This window comes from Trachypithecus francoisi, unplaced genomic scaffold (genome assembly GCF_009764315.1).
Source record: "Trachypithecus francoisi isolate TF-2019V2 unplaced genomic scaffold, Tfra_2.0 Lachesis_group5, whole genome shotgun sequence".
Lineage (NCBI taxonomy): Eukaryota > Metazoa > Chordata > Mammalia > Primates > Cercopithecidae > Trachypithecus > Trachypithecus francoisi.
This window is the reverse complement of record NW_022681470.1, coordinates 10037241-10059561: the sequence shown is the minus strand read 5'-3', so window position 1 is coordinate 10059561 and position 22321 is coordinate 10037241. Positions and strand designations below refer to the sequence as shown.

The 22321-nt window shown below is 37.4% G+C and overlaps 1 long non-coding RNA gene across 1 annotated transcript; it reads right to left on the bottom strand.

Annotated features, from left to right (window-relative positions):
- Positions 1-292: 292 nt before the first annotated feature.
- On the bottom strand, positions 293-20799 carry LOC117075692. The gene is made up of 3 exons (XR_004434087.1): positions 20612-20799; positions 11551-11659; positions 293-3162 (listed from the first exon to the last, which is right to left on the bottom strand). It is a non-coding gene; the product is annotated as an uncharacterized LOC117075692 (long non-coding RNA).
- Between the last annotated feature and the right edge of the window lie 1522 nt (positions 20800-22321).

Genomic DNA, 22321 nt, shown 5'->3' with positions numbered 1-22321 from the left:
TTGCTAATTGCATTTGCCATAAATTGCACTTATCTGCAAAATTGATGACAATGATAATTTATTTTTGAGTTTAGAAGTGGAGGTTTAACAGACAAAAGAAAAAAAGGAGAACAACCCTCTTTCTTGCAAGAGAGAGTGAGAGCCAAATGGAAATCTGGCAATTCTAATTTTAAAAAATGTATCCGCCATATTTTGGACACCACTACACAGCAGACACTGTGACAGGTCCTTTGCATATATTTCCTCTAAGCTTCTTAACAAAAAAAATTATGTAAGTATTGATAACCCCACTTTAAACATCATGGGCCAGGGAGAAAATAGGTTATTAATTTATGTATTCACGCACTTCATTAATTTATATTAAAATAATTTTTTGTGGTAGGTGAGGGATTTAATAGGAAACAAATGTTTGTTTTCATGAGGTTTGCATTGTTGTTTTTGTTTGGAGACAGAAATAACTCATAGTCAAGCAAATGAAATAATTACAAAATATAATAAAGGCTGTAGAGGAAATAAAATGTTCCATATTACCATTTTCATATTACAATTTTCATATTAACAAGTTAATATTCATATTAAAAAGTAACATTTAAGGGACTAATACACTGATAGCCAAAGAACAGGTTGATATGTAATTTGGGGAGAAGGAAATTATAGGCAATGTAAATATCATGGACAAAGACCCTGAACTATACAAAAGCATGGCAAACTCAAACAACAGAAAGAAACCCAAAGTGGGTGAGGAAGAGAGGCACGCTCTGAGGGATTATTAGGCTAGTCGGGTGCGCTGTCAAGCTGGACCTTCTAGGCTGGAAAAATATTTCAATTTACTTTTTGAAGTGAGGCCTTAATTGGGACAATTTTACGGTCTTATTCACATTTTTAAAAACATGGGTCTTGCTAATTGGTGGAAAACGACATGATACGATCATGAAGTTAGAGGACTCACTAAAACAAGGGCCGAGGATCAGTCCTTGAAGAGTAACATCATGCAAAATTTGGATGGAGTGGAGAACAAGGGAGTATCAGAAAGAACAAGAAAAGGAAGTGACATTAAGACAAAAATCAATAATATTTTAAGGAAAGGGTGGTCATCTGTAACATTATGCTTAGGTCACCTAATAGTAAGATAAAACAATTTACAGTGATCTCCCCTTCCCCGTGGGAAATATGTTCCAAGGCCCCAAGTGGTGCCTGAAACCTTGGATAGGACCAACCCTGGCGTATACTGTTTTCTTTCAATCTGAGAACCAAGAGAGCTGCTAAGTAACTAAGAGGAAGGTAGCATCTAGAGAGTGGATCCACCGGACAGAGGTAATTCACATCCTGGGAAGGACAAAGCAGGACAGTGAGAGATTTCGTCATGCAAGTCAGAACAGAGTGGAATTTAAAACTTAGGAATGGTTTATTTCTGGAATTTTCCATTTAATATTTTCAGACTATACTTGACCATGGGTAACTGAAACCATGGAAAGTCAAATTGCAGATGAGAGATGTGGGGGACCACTGTGCATCATCAAAGATATTTTTACAATGAGAACATCAGTTTCAAAGACTTGAAGGTGTGGGTCTGGTAAGGCACAGCCTACTACCACAGGATAGGACCTTCTTTACTAGACACACAGCAAATGATTCCCTCCCAAACCCCATCCAACTTACCACTTGCTTTCTTGGACACTCCTGGTACTAACCCTGGAGTGTTGGGTTCTTTGGAAATTGAGGCTGAGGTAGAGTTAGAAGTGTAAAAGATTTATTGGAGATCAAAGCTCCATCTTTCATCCCTGAGAGAGATTTTTCTTTCTTTTTTTTTTTTTGTTTGTAGTGACGGTCTCACTTTGTTGCACAGGCTGGTCTCCAACTTCTGGCCTTAATCAATCCTCCATCCTTGGCCTCCCAAAATTTTAGGATTACAGGCATGAGCCACTGTGCCTGGCCTAGAAACATTATTTCACTAAGAAAATCAGAACAAGTAAGAAGAGAAAAGAACTAGTTCATTTGTTCACCACCAGCATAATCAGGGTTAGTTTTTTTTTTCCCTTTGCTGGCGGATCATTTCTGTTACATAATAAAATAGTGCAATGTCTACCAATAATTTTGTTTTCACTCGTGGTCCCCATATACCTCTAGTTTCTTCCAAATTTCTATTTTCCCTTTGGAAAAAAAATGTCTCCAAATGTGTCACCTTACACCCGACTTTCCTCCTACCTTTCTGAGTCCCTCGCCTCTCCATTCCTCTAAAATGTAGTTGTCCGATGTGGTAGCCACTAACCACATGTATCTAATTTGATTTGAAATAATTAAAATTAAACATATTTAAAGTGAAGTTCCTGAGTCACACATGAATCACATTTAAAGTGCATTTAAGGCTGGGCACAGTAGCTCATGCCCGTAATCCCAACACTTTGGGGGACTGAGGCAAGAGGCTTGCTTCAGGCCACAAGTTTGAGACAAGCTTCAACATAGTGAGACCCCATCATAGTGACCTCAACATAGTGAGACCCCATCTCTACAAAAAATAAAAAATAAAAATAAATAGGTGAATAAAGTGTATTTAATTACCCCATGTGCCTAATGAATACTCTATTGCTCATTTCTGTCATTGCACCAAATTCTGCTGGACAGTTCGGAATATCACCTACTCAGAATCTCAACTGATACATTTATTAAGATACCCACAGCTAATCCATCACCATCAGAAGTTCGTTTACCCCTTTGTCAAGATTGCCATGGCCAGCCCTCTCTCATTAAATGGCAACAGCAGCTACCCAGTTAATCAACACGCCCCCCCACAAAAACAAACAAAAAACAACAACAACAACAAAAACAAGTCTACTGTTGTTTCAGCTTCCCCACTTACCACCTGACATTACGTTTATCAGCAAATCTCAGGAGCTCTGCCTTTCACATACATTCAGCATTCAACTAGATCTCATTAACTTCATTGCCAACATTTTAATTAATCTACCATTATTCTTACCTAATAACATTCGCATTTGCATCCATTCTTCTGTTCTCTTCTATATTCCTTGTCATACACAGCAGCAGAGTGATCTTTCAAAAATTTAAACCAAACTACATCATTTGCTTTTTCAAAACTCTCCAAAGGCTTGCCAGCATATTTGGGGAAAAAAAAATCCAAACTCTGCACATAGCTTATAAATTCTAAAAAATAAAAATAAAATAAATAAATAAATAAATAAATAAATTCTACATGAAATTGTCCTTTCCTAAATTCCAGACATCTTATGCCACATGTGAGCTCTAACCCAGCCTTGTGGGCTACCTGCTGGTTCCTCTAACACTTCCTTGCTTTTGCGCTGACTGTTCTCACTGCCTGAACTTTCTTCCCCCAGATCAATATCTAGTTTGTTCTTTTATTTTAATTCAGTCTCTGTTTATATATTGTTTCCTCAGAGTGGTCTTTCATGAGGACACCGTGTAAAATAACATTTCCTCCATTCGGGTGGGTAGCTTCATATCAGTTTACCTGCTTCATTTTTCTGCTTAGCACTCACCACTTCCTTCAGTTATATTTCCTTATTTACTGCCTATCTCTCACACTAGAATGCCAACCCAGAAAGAACTGGAACTTTCCCTTTCTCATTCAGTGTTGGGTTATGGTGTGTGCTCCATAAATATCTGTGGCATTACTGAGTGAATGACAGCATTACCATGAGATTGCAGAACCCCAGTAAAAGTATATAGTCCAAGAAGACTTGCATCCTTGGGATTTTGTTAGGCTATTAACAGGAAATGAGGCATCATTCTGATTAATACCAAAAAAGAGAAGATCCGTTCCTTTCCTGTTTGTCTGGTACAGTGTTGTGTTTCTTATTCCTTTGTTTTTCTAAATTTTATCTTATTAAATATGGACAAATTATAATTCTATATATTTATGGGATACCAAGTGATGCTTTGATACATGCAGATAATGTGGAAGAACTGGCCCAAGCTAATTAACATACCTTCCACCTCACCTACTTACCATTTATTCATCCTTTCTGAAACTTTGTGTGCTTTGAGTAACACTTCCCTATTTTCCCCACCCTCAGCCTCAGTTAACCACCATTCTGTTCTCTGCCTTTATGAGTTGGATTCTTTTAGATTCCACAGATTTGCATTCCAAAATAAAGGTGTCCGTGCTTTGGACTCAAGGCCATGTACAATGTGTTGTTGTTTTAAATAAAAATACTGGAATGGAAGCAGTTGTTATAACTGATGAATACCAGATGTTACATTTCTCACTAGTCTATAAGACCAGACACACAAAGATCTAATTATGTCCGATCGCTTCGCGCAGTGTCTGACTGTTTTACCCATGAACAACATCCTGCATCCCTGTGAATAGCAGAAATTCTAAATAGTTAAAAACTGCCGAAGTTATAGGGAGCTATTTTTAAAATATTTTATTTTACAGGGATAATTATTATTATAATGATGATGCTGTCCATTCCTTATTTTCAACAGGTATTATTAGTTGTAGTAGACAGAGCTTTGTGTTTATGCCTACTTAGAGTCAGGTTGGTTATTTAAAGTAATCTAGACCCAAATAATTAGATAGACTTCTACATCGTATTGTCTATAGGAAAGTTAATTACATCCATCCAGTGCACACGTTTATTATTAGCTGATAAAAAGGAAATGGCAAAGGGAAATTGAATTTTTATGCATAAATGATTGCTAACAATCCAGAGGATGTGAGTGAGATTTAGGATTTCATTTATAGTTACTTCTTGGCTTCTTCCAATTATTTTCTCCAGTTTCAAGATTCTAGAATTATTCATTTTCCTTCTATTACATTACTATTAAAAAAGCAGACTTTAGTAACCATTTATATTCAATGGTTCATTCGACAGATAAAATAAAGATGAGTTTACTTTAAGTATTATGCCATTTTTTCCTCCCCCCAGACAAAACAAAACATGAAAAGAATATAGACATTCCATAATGTCAAATATTGTTTTTAAGTTTGAAAAATGCTTTGATATTTATGGCCTGAAACCCTCATTACCATTTGTTTAATATGTGTCAACTTTTATTTTGTATGAGGAAAATCATTTGTTTAGAACTGATTTAATATAAGATGTTGAAGCCGTGTCATATGATAAAACTTGGGAAAATAATCCATTGAATATTTTTCACAGAGCATATTATAGATGTTAAAATGCAGAAGCAGAAACACATTAGATTTGGAACTTAACATGCAAAATGAGGATATTTGTTTTCCTTCTTCAAAAGCTGCAGTTCAGAGCTTGGGAATGCTAACAGACGACTCACTGTTAGAGCCATTGGGTCTCGATTTTCTTCCCCCAAATTAGATATCCCTAATTATACTAGCAGTTTTATGGCTCCCAGTGTTTCAGTCTTTGTTTTAGCTGTATTGTGCTTGGAATGCCAAATTATTAGGACCCTGAATAGTAAATCATCGAGGGCACCTTTGCCTGGGGAACCATTGTCCACAGTTTAATTACCTGCCATACATAGTAGAAATGAGAATGAGAGCTTTACCTGCTTAACCCTTACATTCTCGCATTTAAAACTTAGTTAAGATGGAAACTAAAAAACACAGAAATAATGCAAATGTGAGAATCATGTAATGACAACTCCATTGTAAAACTTCTTACCCTGCCCCACGGGTAATACTATACAAAATGCATAAAGCTCCTGAAATGCATACAACAGTTTAAAACTTTTATAAAGATATGGATGTTGCATTAGGAAGAGTCCTGAAACAAAGTCAGAATCCCTGGTGTCCAGTTCCGTTCCTGCTTCTGAAAGGGTATATGGCTGGGTAAGATGTTAAGCCTTTCTTTCATAAACTTCCTTTATGAAAGAAACTTTCATGAAAACTTTCTTTCTGTTTCCATGGGAGCTGTAAGTTTTCATATGAGTAACATTAAGGGGGTGACTAGATTTCCTCAAAGGTTGTCATCGTTTTTGGAACCTAGTGGGTGCATTTAACTGAGCCTGAGGCTGCGCCTGCGCTATCAAGAAACAAATGGTGGAAAAGAGGAAATGAATACAATCGGGGGGTTTTCCTTGTGACACAAAAATGTATTTCAGACTTGGAAAAAGATAAAATGAGGATAACAATGTATGTTTTTTATAAAGTTCCTGCATGTTCCGATAAGTCTGCTTGTGTGTCATCTGATATTTGTTGTGACAGTTAATTTGGCCAACAGTCCATAGTCAAGGTTAGAATTTAATCTGCAGAAATTTATAAAACACTGTGAGTTCACAACCTGTAAAAAGTCAACCAGTCTTCTAACTAATTTAGCAATTTTGTTTACACATCCCTTATACAAATGACTACATAGATCTCAATGTTTTCAAATGCTGTTGAATATTCCCCTTAATCTACCCTCTGGTTCTTTCATTAACGAGTTACATAAAGTGTAGACAAACACAAACAAATAACTTTTGGCTTGAGAACTGTACTTTATCAATATTCTGGATCCACTTTGCACCAAATGCCACTTAGACTCTATTCACTAAGTAAAGTAACCTACTGTCTTAGCATTGTGATGCTTTGGCATGATGACATTTGCCTTATTATAATTTATTTAAGTATATGCGTGTTAAAATACTTCAGGGAGCCAAAAAGTTGTTTCCTAAACACATCAGCACAGGCCAGATACCAGGGCCACTGTGTGTGAATTTGCCTTGTCTCTTTCAAAGCTGATTTTTTGATGCTGAGAGCTTGACCGTGGTGTTGTGATACGCCAACATTTAATTTACAAATAGTGTTACGTCTTGATTCTGTCACCCCGCATGTCTGGAGGTGAAGGACTGAGGTGTAGAAGTGAAGTAGATCTGGATCCCTTCCACATTCCTGCAGTGCTCAGCCATCTGTGAAAAGCACTGTCTTGCTGTGTTGTGAAATGCACATTTACTATCTGTTTTCCCATTACTAAATTGTGTAACTTCATTGTATAATGAGAAACCAAGAGCATTGTAGGGGTAGCACCGAGAAGAAATACTTTTCTTATAATTTTGGACTCTTACCATTGTTCTTTCATTTTTTCCTTCCACAGAATCAAGGGTGGCCACCCTGTTTTATGAAGAGAAGTGCATTAGGTGTGAAATACTGGAATACAACATACCATTACAGACATGTCACCCTGGCTTCCTGAAAGCCTGATTTGACTTGCCATATGGTCAATGTGACAGAGAGAGTGATCATTGAATACTGACAGAGCCCTGACTGCAGACTCCACTCTGCCCCTCCTGGCTCAGTGTCCTTCTAATGACACAACTTTTCAATGTATTTCCAGGCCAATCAATTTCGTCTTCTCCTCTACAGTCACATGTGTGCATTTAAAATGTCAAGTATATGTTCTAGATTGAGCTTCCTATCTTATCTGTCTTATTTCTCCTTACCACCCACTGTTGATTCATCGTCAAAGCAAAAATGTTTGTGGAACCAAAATGATGACAGGTTCCCACTGTTTTTTTTTTTTTTTTTTTTTTTTTGAGACGGAGTCTTGCTCTGTCTCCCGGGCTGGAGTGCAGTGGCCGGATCTCAGCTCACTGCAAGCTCCGCCTCCCGGGTTTTACGCCATTCTCCTGCCTCAGCCTCCCAAGTAGCTGGGACTACAGGCGCCCGCCACCTCGCCCGGCTAGTTTTTTTGTATTTTTTAGTAGAGACGGGGTTTCACCATGTTAGCCAGGATGGTCTTGATCTCCTGACCTCGTGATCCGCCCGTCTCGGCCTCCCAAAGTGCTGGGATTACAGGCTTGAGCCACTGCGCCCGGCCCCACTGTTTTCTTTATATCGGTTACTGTAGGAATAGAGTTTATTGCAGCAACCTTAGTACCTCGTTCAGTGTCTTCCATTTAGTGTACCTATATGTATAAATTAAATTGAATTGTATTCTCTTTTCTGTAGCAATGGTTTTTTTTCTTATTGCAATGTCGTATTTTTCTAATTATCCTCTCCCTATTCTTCTGTGTCTTTTACTTAGGCATTATTGGCACTGGAATGCCAACTTTGGATATGTTTTTCTCATTTTGTACTTATTTCTGTGTTTTATATTTATGCTTATATTGCAAAGGCTTTCAATTCATGGCACTATCTTTAGCCCTCTCGTTACTCAGTATAGTGCACACTCTAGAATGGCCATTCTGTATATTGTCTGGATGACATGCTGCTGTATGAACATAACCCAAGCTTTCTCTTTCCCAAGTTTCACTTTCATTTCCTTTCTGTTTCGTTTCAAATCCACACAATACTCCTTATTTCCAGGGATCATTTTCTGAAGCTGTGGATAGACTTCAGGAGAGAGCTAATTTAGTACGCCTAAAGCAGCATAATTTAACTGTGGAAGGCACTGGTTTTGTATTCAGTTGGTTAATGAGTGTACTTTGTCAATGCTGAAGCGGGAATAGTGCCAGCAAGCAAACTTCACAGAGAGTACATGACATACTTTTCTGTTTTCTAGTTTCTACTGATTCATCAGAATGGGGCATTGTTCTATGATCCTTACTGCAGTTTCAAAACAGATCTACGTTCTATAGCTTTCTCATTTGAAATGACCAGTTTATCGCTAACTTCAAAAATGTGCTCTGTGTCACTTTTTAAAACAAATCAGAATCTTTCATGTGCTAACTTTTCCATGCTTTTGAAGTTGCTAGAAGCTTGATAACATGTCTTCTGTAACTCTTAGCTCTCTTTATTTCTAGAGTACAGGGTGGTATTGACAAACATAACCATTTACTATTCTAACACTTTGTACCTAACTGAAAGAAGGGGATCCGATTTTGCAAGGAAAAACCCAGAAAATGTATCACACATCAGAGGATAAGCAAGGGCTGCCTGAAAGCATTTCATATAATATTTATTGGACAAGTTAAAAGCAAAACTACTGAATTGATCTCTCAAAGCAGATTTCTAAGTTACGAAATACAAAGGATTAATACTGTGTGAAGTACTAGAGTTCTGTTGTATGAATATGGTAGCTCAGAGCTCAAAACCCACAGTAATGTGGATTTCACAAGAGGCCTTATCATTTAGTTGGGGAGAATTTTTACACAGACGACAGTGTTCCTTTAAAGTGTGTTCATGAATGCTGTCCGATCACCGCACAGATGGTGACAATGTGTCCTCCTTCTGAATAAGAAGCGAGCACCCAGTAGGGGTTATAGGAGGGTTTCAGTTCTAATTGGAGGCAAGTAGTTCTGTATCTCCTGGTTTACCGGCATATTCATGGAGATCAATTTTCTTTTTAAGAGATGGTGTGTCACTCTGTCACTGAGGTTGGGACACAGTGGCACAATCACAGCTCACTGCAGCTTTGACTTTCTGGGTTCAAGCGATCCTCCTACCTCAGCCTCCAAAGTGGCTGGGATTATAGGCACAAGCCACTGTTCGTGGCGGGAAATCAATTTGGAGACAAAAAGGTATAAAGTTGACCTATTTTCTTATCCAAGGAATCAATAATATTTCAAAAACCAGTGAATATTTATGCCTGAGAAAAAGTGTTCCTCATTTTTTCCTTATCTCTCTGATGACTGAACTGAGAATCTAGGTCTGAAGAACCTGCAAAGGATCTTTAAAATTAAGCACTTTTAAAAGCCTTGACATTTTGTATAATTATGCAGATGGACCGCTTGTTCACATTTCTTAAAGGTACTGATAGTTAACTAGATATCCGCAAGTCTGATTCTCTCTACCATACGTGGAAAAAGAGACTGGAGAGTAATGAGTTTCTGTAAGACTGAAAGGAAACCCTGTATGTATTGATCTGCTCTCATACTGCTGAGTTCTTTGATAGGTTCTTAAAGACACAAAGAACTCATGGGCTAGTTGCATAGGAGGTCTGCAACGAGCTCCTGAAATCACATCTTTAAAAAGGCAGCTCAGAACATTGGCTGTTTGGAGAAAGCAGGTCCTCCCAGGGAGGAAGAGCAAAACTTCTCCTGAGCCTCATACTGTTAGATAGATCCCCAAGCAATGGAAGCAGCTTCAGATGTACTTGCTATCCGTAACTGGTCATTTTCTCCACAAAGCAAGGTGACATGATTTGGAACTCTCTATGAGAAGCCAAGGAGATAATTCTGAATCATGTCATCTCACAGTTATGGCAAGAAGATTCTGTAGGGGAGAACACATAATTTCTTTTCTTTCCCTTTTTGGGTTCTTAGTTGAGACATTCTGCTGAAAACAAAAGTCAGTTTAAGAAAACAAAAACAAGCGGCTGGGCGTGGTGGCTCACGCCTGTAATCCCAGCACTTTGGGAGGCCTAGGTGAGCGGATCACCTGAGGTCGGGTGTTCGAGACCAGCCTGACCAACATGGAGAAACCCCGTCTCTACTAAAAACACAAAATTAGCCAGGCATGGTGGCCTATGCCTGTAATCCCAGCTACTGGGGAGGCTGAGGCAGGAGAATCACTTGAACCCAGGAGGTGGAGGTTGCTGTGAGCCAAGATTGAGTCATTGCACTCCAGCCTGGGCAACAAGAGTGAAACTCTGTCTCAAAAACAAAAACAAAACAAAACACACAACAAAAAAAGTGACATTTACTAACCCATGTTGTATCCATTATGCAGGAGAGAGAGACCTCAGTTCAAAAATTATTTATCTTTCAAGTCAGTGGCTTAAGGGCTTTGCTCAAATAGTATTTTTTTTTTTTTCTCAACAAATGATGCTGGAACAACCAGATAACCATATGCAAGTAATGAAACTGGACCCCTGTCTCATAACATATACAAACATTAACTCAAAATTGATCAAAAAGCTAAATGTAAGAGCTAAAACTATATAATTCTTGGAGAAAATATTGAAGTAAAGACAACACTGAATTCTTTTTTTTTTTTTTTTGCGACGGAATCTGGCTCTGTTTCCCAAGCTGGAGTGCAGTCACACGATCTTGGCTCACTGCAACCTCTGCCTGTCAAGTTCAAGTGATTCTCCTGCCTCAGTAGCTGGAACTATAGGTGCCCACCACTACACCCAGCTAATTTTTGTATTTTTAATAGAGATGGGATTTCATCACATTGGCCAGGCTGGTCTCGAACTCCTGACCTTGTAATCTGCCCTCCTTGGCCTCTCAAAGTACTGGGATTACAGGTGTGAACCACCATGCCGGGCCCACTCCAATAGTATTTTAACAAAGAGCCATAAGTCCTATATAGCAACAAGACAAAGGAGAGAGCAGCTTGAGTGTTTTAAAAGATAGGAAAATGTGGGAAGGTAGTAAAATCTGTTCTCAGATTCCTCTGGTGCCTGCTGGTGCCTTTTCTGGGTCAATAAACAAATGCCGTCTCCAGTAAGAAAGGATTGGTGTCCTGTCATCAGGCAAGTAGAGGCTGAAACAAGAGTGTCTCCCTACATTTTCTGTGTCTTTAACAGTCCTCAATATGTTGGGGAGAAATACTTTGATTTCCTTTAATTCCTAGAGATCACTTTTACCAAGTAAAGAGTTGGAATCTCAAGATTCTAGGACACTTTCCCATGGCCACACTGCACACTGTTAGGGAATGTTGAAGGTGTTCGATATCCTGGTCTCCCAAGGCAGGGCTGCTTTACCACATCATGCCCATTTTCTTACCAAGGAGACAGTCTTATGTAATTTAAGAGAAACGTCTCTTCCAGCAAATGCTTGTCTCCTAAGGCTGTCCACTTCCTTAGTTAGGGCATCTGTGGGGAGGTTTGGAATCCTGGAGGGAAGAGTTGGCCAAGCTTTAGGGTGGATCAAGGAGGCCACATCTCTACATAGTTACCTGCTTTGTATCCATTGCTCCAGTAGGGTCTTCTACCTTTTGGTAGTCTCCATAATACTAGAGGGATCAGGATTACTTCTTTGTATGAAATCTTTACTAAATCCCAGTGCTTACTGAAGAAAGTGGCAAACTTCTTAAGCTGATTTTTAGTTTTTTAGTTTAAAAGACCTCTCCAGCTGCTTTCTTAAGATAAATTATCTTTTAATATGTTAGTTTTTGCTCCCACATCTTACCATAACTTCCATATTCTTCTCTCTGTAAATTCTATAAAATAGTAAGAATACGCAGTACAAAAAGGCACACTCAAAGCCAGAGAGAGAGAGTGAAGGAGGAGAGAGAGAGAGATTGAGAGAGCGAGAGAGAGAACTTAAGAGAGAGCTATAAGGTGTTGTAAAATTGTGAAATGATACTTACACTCTCCCAAAAAAAGAGTGTGGCATATATGAATACTTCCTATTCCTCATGCACCCACAACTGACTATAATCCCTTTGCCTTTCTCAATTTCCCTTGAATTTCTCTTGTATATTGTCTGACCTATGTGGAAATTAAGACAAATGTATGATACCCAACAGTCTCAAACTAACAAATAAAATTTCTTATATATATATAAAGAGCAATAACTGGGTAGATAAAAATTATATAGATGTTTGTGTTTGCAATAAATAGATAGAAATATCCACTGTTATTATTTAGAAAAAAAAATGTGATGACCTGCCTAGTTTTCCAAAAATTTACAACACAAACAACAAATGGATTTATTTTTGCACAATTCACAGCTTATTTTGGCATCACACAAACTGCATATTAAATGAAATGTAACATTTTGTCATTGTTGTGAACATAACATTAAATTAAGTATGTTCCTCTTGGGCTTCATATTATAAATAATAGCATCAGCAATATTATAATTCCTGGTTTATTATTATTTTTTAAAAATGAACAATGACATGAAAATTTATAGTAGAAAGACCATATTGCTACATAATTCTGTTGAGTTATATAAAAGATGCATTTATTGATTGTGATAATCTTAGAGGCCTGTGTTACTTTATTGTCAAAGTTTTAAAAGAGGTAAGAAAGAGATTTCTCACTGGAGCCTTAATGAGACAGTTTCAGGCAGATGAAAATTAAAGGAGTGCATTAAACTTGAAAATCAGGCTTCATCTATCTAGTGGAAAAAAATCTTTTTAAAAGGTTCCAAAATACTCAACACAGATCAACTCACTGATTAAGTTATAATATTTCTCATGCATCCTATTGTATTCAGCCAACAATGGGGATCGCTGAAATCTTGGGTCACCATATTATGATTGCAGTAGCTGCACATGGGCTGGGTCCACTCTTTTTTTTTTTAAATAATTCTTTTTAAACAGCCTCCCAGGAAAGAATAAAGACAACCCAGTGAAATGTCTGACAGATGGAAACCCAGATGCAAAGCCAAGTCACAGAGGAGTCAAGATTTCAATGGAGATGAATTTGGTTGTGCTCCCAGGAACAGAGATGAAACCACTCAACCATAGCCCTCAGTGCCCAGATAAAGGATTCGGATTAATTTCAGGTCCACAGAGGTGGAGGAAAAGATTTCAGAATCTACCAAACAGGCATAAAAAAATCAGATGTAAATTAAATATGTTAAATACTCAAAATGCCCAACTAAGAGATTAAAATTTGCTTGTATTAGAATATATAGAAAATATTTTCACATCACTGTTCTCAAAGGAGGCTAAATGTTTCAAATAATGTGTTAAAATAATTTTTCCCAATTATTCTCTACTATACCAATTGCAAAATGTCTCCCCTATTTCTATGTTTAATAATATGTAGTCGAAAATGATAACAATTCTAAAAACGAGCATCTACACTGAAGCTCTTTTAACATCAAATTGAAAGCTTGATCCTTATCATTTAATAGTAAATGAACAATTTATTTTTTGTGATAAGAAACTGTTTCTTAAATTTAATCTTCTATTTTGTAAAACAATGCCAGGAGTAAAATTTACTTGAAGCAATTCATTGCTAGAATCATCATTTCTTGGCATTTCAACACAATGAAGCCTATACTTTGTAATAAATATGTCAATTCTACAACTTTTAAGAGTACATATTTTTTTTTTTTTTTTTTTTTTTTGAGATGGAGTCTTGCTCTGTCGCCCAGGCTGGAGTGCAGTGGCCGGATCTCAGCTCACTGCAAGCTCCGCCTCCCGAGTTCACGCCATTCTCCTGCCTCAGCCTCCTGAGTAGCTGGGACTACAGGCGCCCGCCACCTCGCCCGGCTAGTTTTTTTGTATTTTTTTTTAGTAGAGACGGGGTTTCACTGTGTTAGCCAGGATGGTCTCGATCTCCTGACCTCGTGATCCGCCCGTCTCGGCCTCCCAAAGTGCTGGGATTACAGGCTTGAGCCACCGCGCCCGGCCAAGAGTACATACTTTAAACCATGTGCCAAAAAATGAATCTCTACAATGTTTTCCTTTAGTTACACTTGTGAAGCATTTCATATCCTCAAACTTGAGGTAGCGAAAACTGATTTCCTTAAAACATCTTAACATTTAACAACTTTAGTCATACATGCAATGTGAATAAATACAATCTCTGAATAAATGTCATCATTCCAAACGCCTGTCATAGTACCTAACACATGATATGTGTTCAATAAATGCTTATTAAAAGTTAAATTGTCTCCTAGATACAAAGATGGGAAGAGGTAGCATTAGGAAAATGCCATGTACAGAGATGTACAGATTTGCGTGTGTATTGATTACTGTGTCTAATGAGTAAAGTATTTTAGACAGCCATTTGAAGCCAAAAGAAATAGGAGACTGTATCATCTCCCTTTTACACTTGGACCAAGGGATAAAGGGAATCTTGTATCACACAAAAGGAAATAGTAAAACTTACACCTGAGAAACTATACACTCATATTTTACAAACAGATATTATCTTCTCTATTAAATGTGTGTGTGTGCATCTGTGAGTCAATGTGCATGTAATTATCTGATAAAAAATTATTTAAAATGTGTATGCATATATTACTGTGAATAATAGGGATAGCTTCCCAAGGATATATATTTGGAACTTACTTCTTTAACAAAATTATTTTAAATACCCAGTAGCTGCCTTGATAAACGGTAGCTTTTTAGAGAAGAAAAGATTATTCTTTGGCTGAAACTCGTTACTGTCTCTTTATCTAGGACTTAGAAGAACTGCTAGCCGGGCCAAATCTCTCTGAATAAATATCTTATGCTGTCTGAGGAATAAATCATGCCCTAACATTTCTAACTCTGTGTAACTGTTTGAAGGGTTGCACTGCATGTTGCACATTCTATAAGTGCTTCTCTTCCTTATTGTTCTTCACCAAGATGTAAATGGACCCCAGAGGGACAACAGCAGGTGCCTTCTTCATGCATCTCTCCCATATGAAGAAAAGCAAACGTCTCTTTCTAGTGTGCTTTGGGACTGGATAATTGCCCTCTCTTCTCGCTAAGCTAATTTTATATAAAATGGACTTAAGTATGACAGAAAGAAAAACAGAAAGAGATTCTATGAGAAACATTACAAAATTGAAGTGAATTATGTGGGGAACAACAGTACTGTAGTAAATTAACAAAAATATATTTTCATTCTACTTATGTGCAAAGCATTATCTTGTGTTTCCAAATCATTACTGCATAAAAAACTCCAGTTTATGCCTTATCTTTGCCAGCTTTAAAAACTTTACTATTAGACAATACAACTTATCAAATCAAATCGGAGTCACAGGAATCATAATCTAACTAATAACAAATTTTACTGATAACATGAAGGATACTGGTAATTGTAACAAACAGGAAAAAAAAAAAAAAAACAGAAAAATCTGACCAACAATGCAGGTGCCCTTTCTTCTTCTATTAACACATTTTTTATTTCAAAATTAACATGTAAGGGGCTAATATAGGCATCAGGGCATTACTTGCACAAAGGAAACCCTTTTGTTAAAGATTATTTCCTATTAACATTTCATTAACTTATGTAGACCAGGTACAACTGGCTAAAAGCTTTTCATATATAAGGACTCTATTACTACCATATATCATTACTATATTGCCATTAGCATTTTTGCAAGAGTTTTGGAACAAATCATCTTTTTCTGTCTTTCCCAGGTACCTCCTGTGGAGAGAGGAAATAGATTATATGCTGTTAGAGCTATAAAAATACCCTAAAAGTGCTTTTTCTACTCTCTACTCTCATGCAGTCATGTATCTGGTATCAGACGATACCAGACCAGATGTATGAGGCATGTTTTCCCACACACCAACCAATCAATTCTGCTGTGGATACCCACCAGATGTCTTTTAATTTAGATCAATTCTGACGCTCTCTATATCATGAAGGCTTAGTCTCACAATACAGTTCCCCACTTGAGACCCCAGTTGCAAGTCTGGGCCACCACAAACTTCTGACCAACTGGCTATAAATCAGGGTTCCCATCACTTTCTCCTTGGGTTTGATTCATTTGCTAGAGCTGCTCACAGAACTCAGGAAAACACTTTTGTGTATTGGTTGATTGTAAAGGATATTACAAAGCGTGTGGATGAATGGCCAGATAGCAGAGTTGCAGAAGGCAGGTGTGTGGGAAGAGCTGCCATGCCCTCTCTTGGCCTGCCACCCTCCAGGAAGCTCCACGAGTTCAGCTATTTGGAAGCTCATTGGACCCAGTCCTATCAGGTTTTTAATGGAAGTTTAATTATATGGGCATGATTGATTAAATCATTGGCCATTGGTGATCAGCTTAACCTTCAGTTCCTTTCTCTCACCAAGGCTGGGGATGGAAATGAATGTCCCAACTCTCCAATCATGCCTTGTTCTTTCTGGTGACCAGCCCCCATCCCAAGCTATCTAGCTCTCCTACCATCAGTTATCTCATCAGCATGCAAAAGACATCACTCAAGAGATTCTGAGGGTTTCAGGAGCTATATGTCAGGAAACTGGATAAAGACCAAATGTATATTTCACAGTATCACATAGGCCTTCCACACTAACCTTTTTTTCCACAACCATAAAAAGCTTTTACCTCTTATAAGTTGGGAGTTTGTAAATTTTTTTATTGTAAAATCACTACACAGATATAGCAAATCTGGAAATCCTAGAATGTATTAACATTGAAAAGTTAAAAAAGAGAAAAATCACAGTTCTACATCTATGGATAAACTGGTAACACATGTCTCCAAAACTTGTGTGTGTGTGTATTGATTTGCTTTAACAGGAATATTCAGTAAACATATGAAAACATATTCAACATAAGAGAAAGAAACCACTTATCATTATATCATAATCAATATCAACGACATCCAATTTTCATTGCCTTGTCTTCCAATGTCTAGATCTTCTTTCTTCTATCATCATTTTAGTTGGTTTCCAATATTTACTGTTTATATAGCACTCTAATGAAAATTTTCAATCAAATATCCCTGGGAACATCTCATGATTTTTATTTGATACATTCTTATATAAAACATGTGCAATTAAGTGATTTTAATTAAATATTGTAGAATGTATAAATTTAAACCACCACTAAAGTATAGTGGTACCATTTTATTATAGTCATTTTATAATCATATATTCTCTTCGTAAAATATCTAAAGATTTAGATTGTTAATATTACACTACTTTCCATTATGTCTACAGAATGTGGATAATTAGTTTATTCATGGTCTTTCCTAAATGCCCCTTGAAGATGTTACATCATTTTCATACTAATTTGAAAAAACACCACATATTTTAAAATGTTATAATTTTAATAAGTAATATTTTATAATTTTTTATATACAGAGAAACCTGATTTAACAATGGTTTGACTTACAAGTTTTCAGTTTTACAAAGGTGCAAAAGTGATATGCATTTAGATGCTCCTCAACTTTTGATGGGGTTATGTCAGGATAAACCCATGACAAGTTGAAAACACTGTAAGTAAAAAAGTGTACATTTGATTTAGGATATTTTCAACTTACAGTGGGATTATGGAAGCGTTATTCCATCAAAGTCAAGGAGCCTCTGTATCTTCAGAACAGTTTATTTTATAATAAAATTGAATGCTTTTACATAATCCATTGTATAATTGTGCACAGCATATTTATATATCATAAAGTGATATATTTATTTAATGCTTATGATATATTGTATTATATGTGGTACATATGAAATACAAAGTAGGTATTATATGTAATTTTATGTATTGGTATATTTATGTTCTACATTTTATATTTTATTGGTATTAAAAATTTTACATAATATATGCTACATAAAATATTTCACTTTGCAATAGATTTTGCAAATTATTTTTCTACTTATTCTATTGATATTTAATTCTTTTTTCATATGCACTAACAAATTTTTATATATTTAAATAAATAATTTTGTACTCTGTTCCTTTATATTTCTTCTTTAACATTTATTCATTTCAAATAGCTTATACAAATTTATAATTATATTTGAGTAATATATTTGATTCACTAGTCATTTTTATTTTTATTTTTTTGAGACAGGGTCTGGCTCTGTGGCCCAGCCTGGAGTGCAGTGGCGGGACCTCGGTTAACTGTGATCTTTGCCTCCCAGGCTCAAGTGATCCTTTGCCTCAGCCTTCTGAGTAGCTGGGACTCCAGGTGCACACCACCACGCTTGTCTAATTTTGGTATTTTGTTGTAGAGACAGGATTTCACGAGGTTGCCCAGCCTGGTCTTGAACTCCTGAACTCTAGTGACCCATCTGCCTCAGCCTCCCAAAATGCTGGATTTGTAGGCATGAGCCACCATGCCCATCCTGTGATTCACTCTTCTTAATGCTATTATTTCTTTGGAAATAATTTGACTGCTATTAGCTAGGGAATATTTTTTCAATATCATTATAACTATTGTTTTTATTATTTATAAGAGGTTACTTCTAATTATTCTAAAATCTTATCTGATTATACACTTGTGTTTGTTTCTGAGATGTTTTTTCTATTTTTTTTTTTTGTCTATCTGTGCAGCACTTCTACAGTATTGATAATTGCTGCTTAAACATTCAATATCTGGTATTAGAAATTTATCATTGCTTTTATTTTCCAAATCATGTTAATTATCTTTAAGTCCTTTTTTGTCCAGAAATTTAGAATTACGTAGACATGTTTTTCCCCATTCCTTCCACATTTAAGACTATGTTTGAACTTCCATTACATTTCTGAATCAATTTGAGGTAAAAAATTACAAACAGAAAACAGTACTGTTGACTCTGGTGGGGTTTAGATTTCATCTTGAAGATAAAGCTGGTTTTCTTTCAAAGGGAGGAGCTGGATGAAATTTGGGAGAATATAGAACAATGTAAATTTGAAATCATCAGTTGTTTACTTAAAGGAAGCTAAAGATGCTTCTCCTAACACTCAGCGTTAAAGTATGGGAGAGGAAGGAGTTAGGGCCATTGGTTAAAAATAGATCAGCATTCTAGATTCAAACCCCTCCCTTTCCTGTATGGAAGGAGAAATGAACAAGAAAGAGACTCTCAGGATGTTACCAGGATGATGGTGTGTGTGTGTGTGTGTGTGTGTGTGTGTGTGTGTAGCAGGAAAGAGACCACTATTAGTCAGTAAATATTTAGCTCTAGCTAACGCAGCGAGTATGCCTTTTTTCATACTATTACATCAAAAAACAGGTACTGAACCTCAGAAGGGAGAAATATTTTTCAGGTAGAAATCCAGCACAAGAATGAAAAAGTCATACACAATTCAAAAATCTTAGAAGAAAATTAAGGGTAATGCATTTTTATTTTAATTAAGGAAATATTTATTTAAAAGTAATAATTATAGCTATAAAACATGAAACTAATTTTACTGTTAAAATTGTAAAAGTAGTAAATATGAAGAAGCAATACAAAATAAATATATTTGTAACACGTACAACAGACAAAATATTGGTTTCTAGAATATGTTTCAAAACCACTACAAATTAATAAAATCAACAAAAACATTAACTGAAATTCACAAGAAAATTAACAGGAATATTCAGTAAACATAGGAAAACATATTAAACCTCAGTAATAATTAGAAAAATTGAAATTACTACCAAATAAATTAGTATTTTTTACATATTGATTTTAAAATAAAACGTGTGATAAGACTAAGTGTTGGCAGGTTATGTAGCTGCAGAAATCATTAGATACGGCCGAGCGAGTCTACCCTGGTATCTCCACCTTAGACAAATAATTATAATCTAGAATTACAAAAAAGAAATAACACATATCTACCAGAGATACACACAACTATTTCATACCAGCATTGTTATAGAAGAATTAGAAGCAATCTATGTTGCAACAGTAGGAAAATGGATAAATGAGCTGTAGTATATTTATAAAAGAAAGAGTCTAGGCCAGGCGCGGTGGCTCAAGCCTGTAATCCCAGCACTTTGGGAGGCCGAGACGGGAGGATCACGAGGTCAGGAGATCGAGACCATCCTGGCTAACACGGTGAAACCCCGTCTCTACTAAAAAAATACAAAAAAAAAAAAAAAATTAGCCGGGCGAGGTGGCGGGCGCCTGTAGTCCCAGCTGCTCGGGAGGCTGAGACAGGAGAATGGCGTAAACCCGGGAGACGGAGCTTGCAGTGAGCTGAGATCCGGCCACAGCACTCCAGCCTGGGCGGCAGAGCGAGACTCCGTCTCAAAAAAAAAAAAAAAGAAAGAGTCTAAACAGAGAAAATGAATGAACTAGAACTACACCTTTAACATACATGAGTGAGCTGTGGACTCGAATGTGTGTAATAAAAATAGGATGTATAAAAAAAATACATGAATACTTTTCAAAAGAAAACAATTTACTTGAGATTATATACAATATTTTCCTATTTATACAAGGTTTAAAAGAGAGAAACAATATTAAAAAGGTACCATGATACCTGCATTGCAGGACTTTTCCTTAATTCACCTAAAGACAGTATCTTTGTCCGTCCCACAGCCACAAACATTTAGGCTCACAGATGGTTTCAAGGGTAAGTGAAGCAGGGTTTTATTGGGTGAAAAGGAAAAAACGGGGAAACAGGATGCTCTGCAAGGCCAGAGTCCCTGCTAGAGCGCTTCCGCCCAGCCGGTCTAATTTCAGGTTCCACACAGGAAGGGGAGGGGCCAGGCTGCACCCAGCTGCAAATGTCATCAACTTCCTGAGGCTCCACCCAAGTGTGCAGGCCAGATAGTTTTCCAGAGACCCCCTCCCACCTGGCTGTCTTACTGCCCCGTCTAAAGAAGTACATCTAACTGCTGTTAGAATAAGGATAGGGTAAGAATGAAGACCAATGTTAACTGCTTCCTGATGACAGGGGGCGCTGTTTTGGGGAGGCATCAGTCAGAGCTCCCTCCCTCAGAGGCCCATTTAAGGGTTCCCAGGAGAAGGGGCCATGGTCAGAGGCTCTGGTTGCATGACTAGTTGGAGTTTGATGGCCTGAAGGCAAGAACAGACGAACCAGGTTATTAGAAAACATGTATCAAAATGAAATAAGGGGAGGGGTAAGGAGCGCTCAAAAATCCCGAGGCCTTTTTACCAGTTTGTACAGGGGGAAGGAGGCCAAAACCTTGACCGGTAAAAAAAAAAAAAACTTCACCCTTTTGCAGGCACACTGGGCTTCTGTGTTCCCTTCACCTGAGCCTAATCTCAAGCCAACCAGTTTAAGGTTTGGGAAATTAACTCTTTCCAGTTTGGAGGATGCATCTAAGACAAGTGTCCCATGGTAAGGGGACACAATTACCTCTCTGTGAAGAGAAGACAGAGAAGGGGAAAGAGAAGGCATTTTTTAAAGGAGTCCCAGGGGTTCAGGATGCATTTGAAAGGGGTACAGAATGAAAATGAATGGCTACCTATCTAGAAAGGCAAGCAGGCATCTATGGCTCCCTTCACTTCCTAACAGATACCCCGGGAGGGAGGGAGAGATGGAAGAGCGTCCTTTTTCCATCTTCTGTCCTTGCATCCCCCAGTTCTGGAGACCTTGGTAGGTGCCACCATAAGTACCAAAGCAGCTTGCACCCATGAAGCTGGGGGACCTAGAGAATAGGAATTATCTACTTTCACCTATGCCTCTGTCACCCCCACTGTAAGTAGCCTTGGAGTTCCCTAGACCTCTTTTATGCCATGGATATTAACATGGCCTTTATCCATGAAACAAGAAGCCTGGGTTAGCTTAATGGGCAGGAATCAGCTACACTCACTCGTGCTGTGCCTTTTAACTTACATTATTGTCTGCCTCTGGATCCCTCAGATCCAGTTTTCCTTCTTAGGGCTTTGACCCAAAGCTTGGAATTGCATGGACTCCTTATGATAAGCTGAATGCTAAGGTAAAACTGTGGAAGTGAGTCCTTGTCCAACAAGGGAGAGAAAAGGATGTCTTGTGACACACCCAGATAACTGGTGGCTATAGTTACGTTTGCTAGGGTTTCGGTGCGTGGTGCTTGGCTTTGGTTAGGGTCCTTGGTCTCACTCTCCCAAAAAGGAAACTTCCTAGTGATGGGTATTCTATTTATTCCCATCACCTGGCAGGATTTTCAGGATAATTGCTCAGAACTAGAATATTGATCCAGATTTCTACATTACCCATCCCTCTTGTTGTTTCT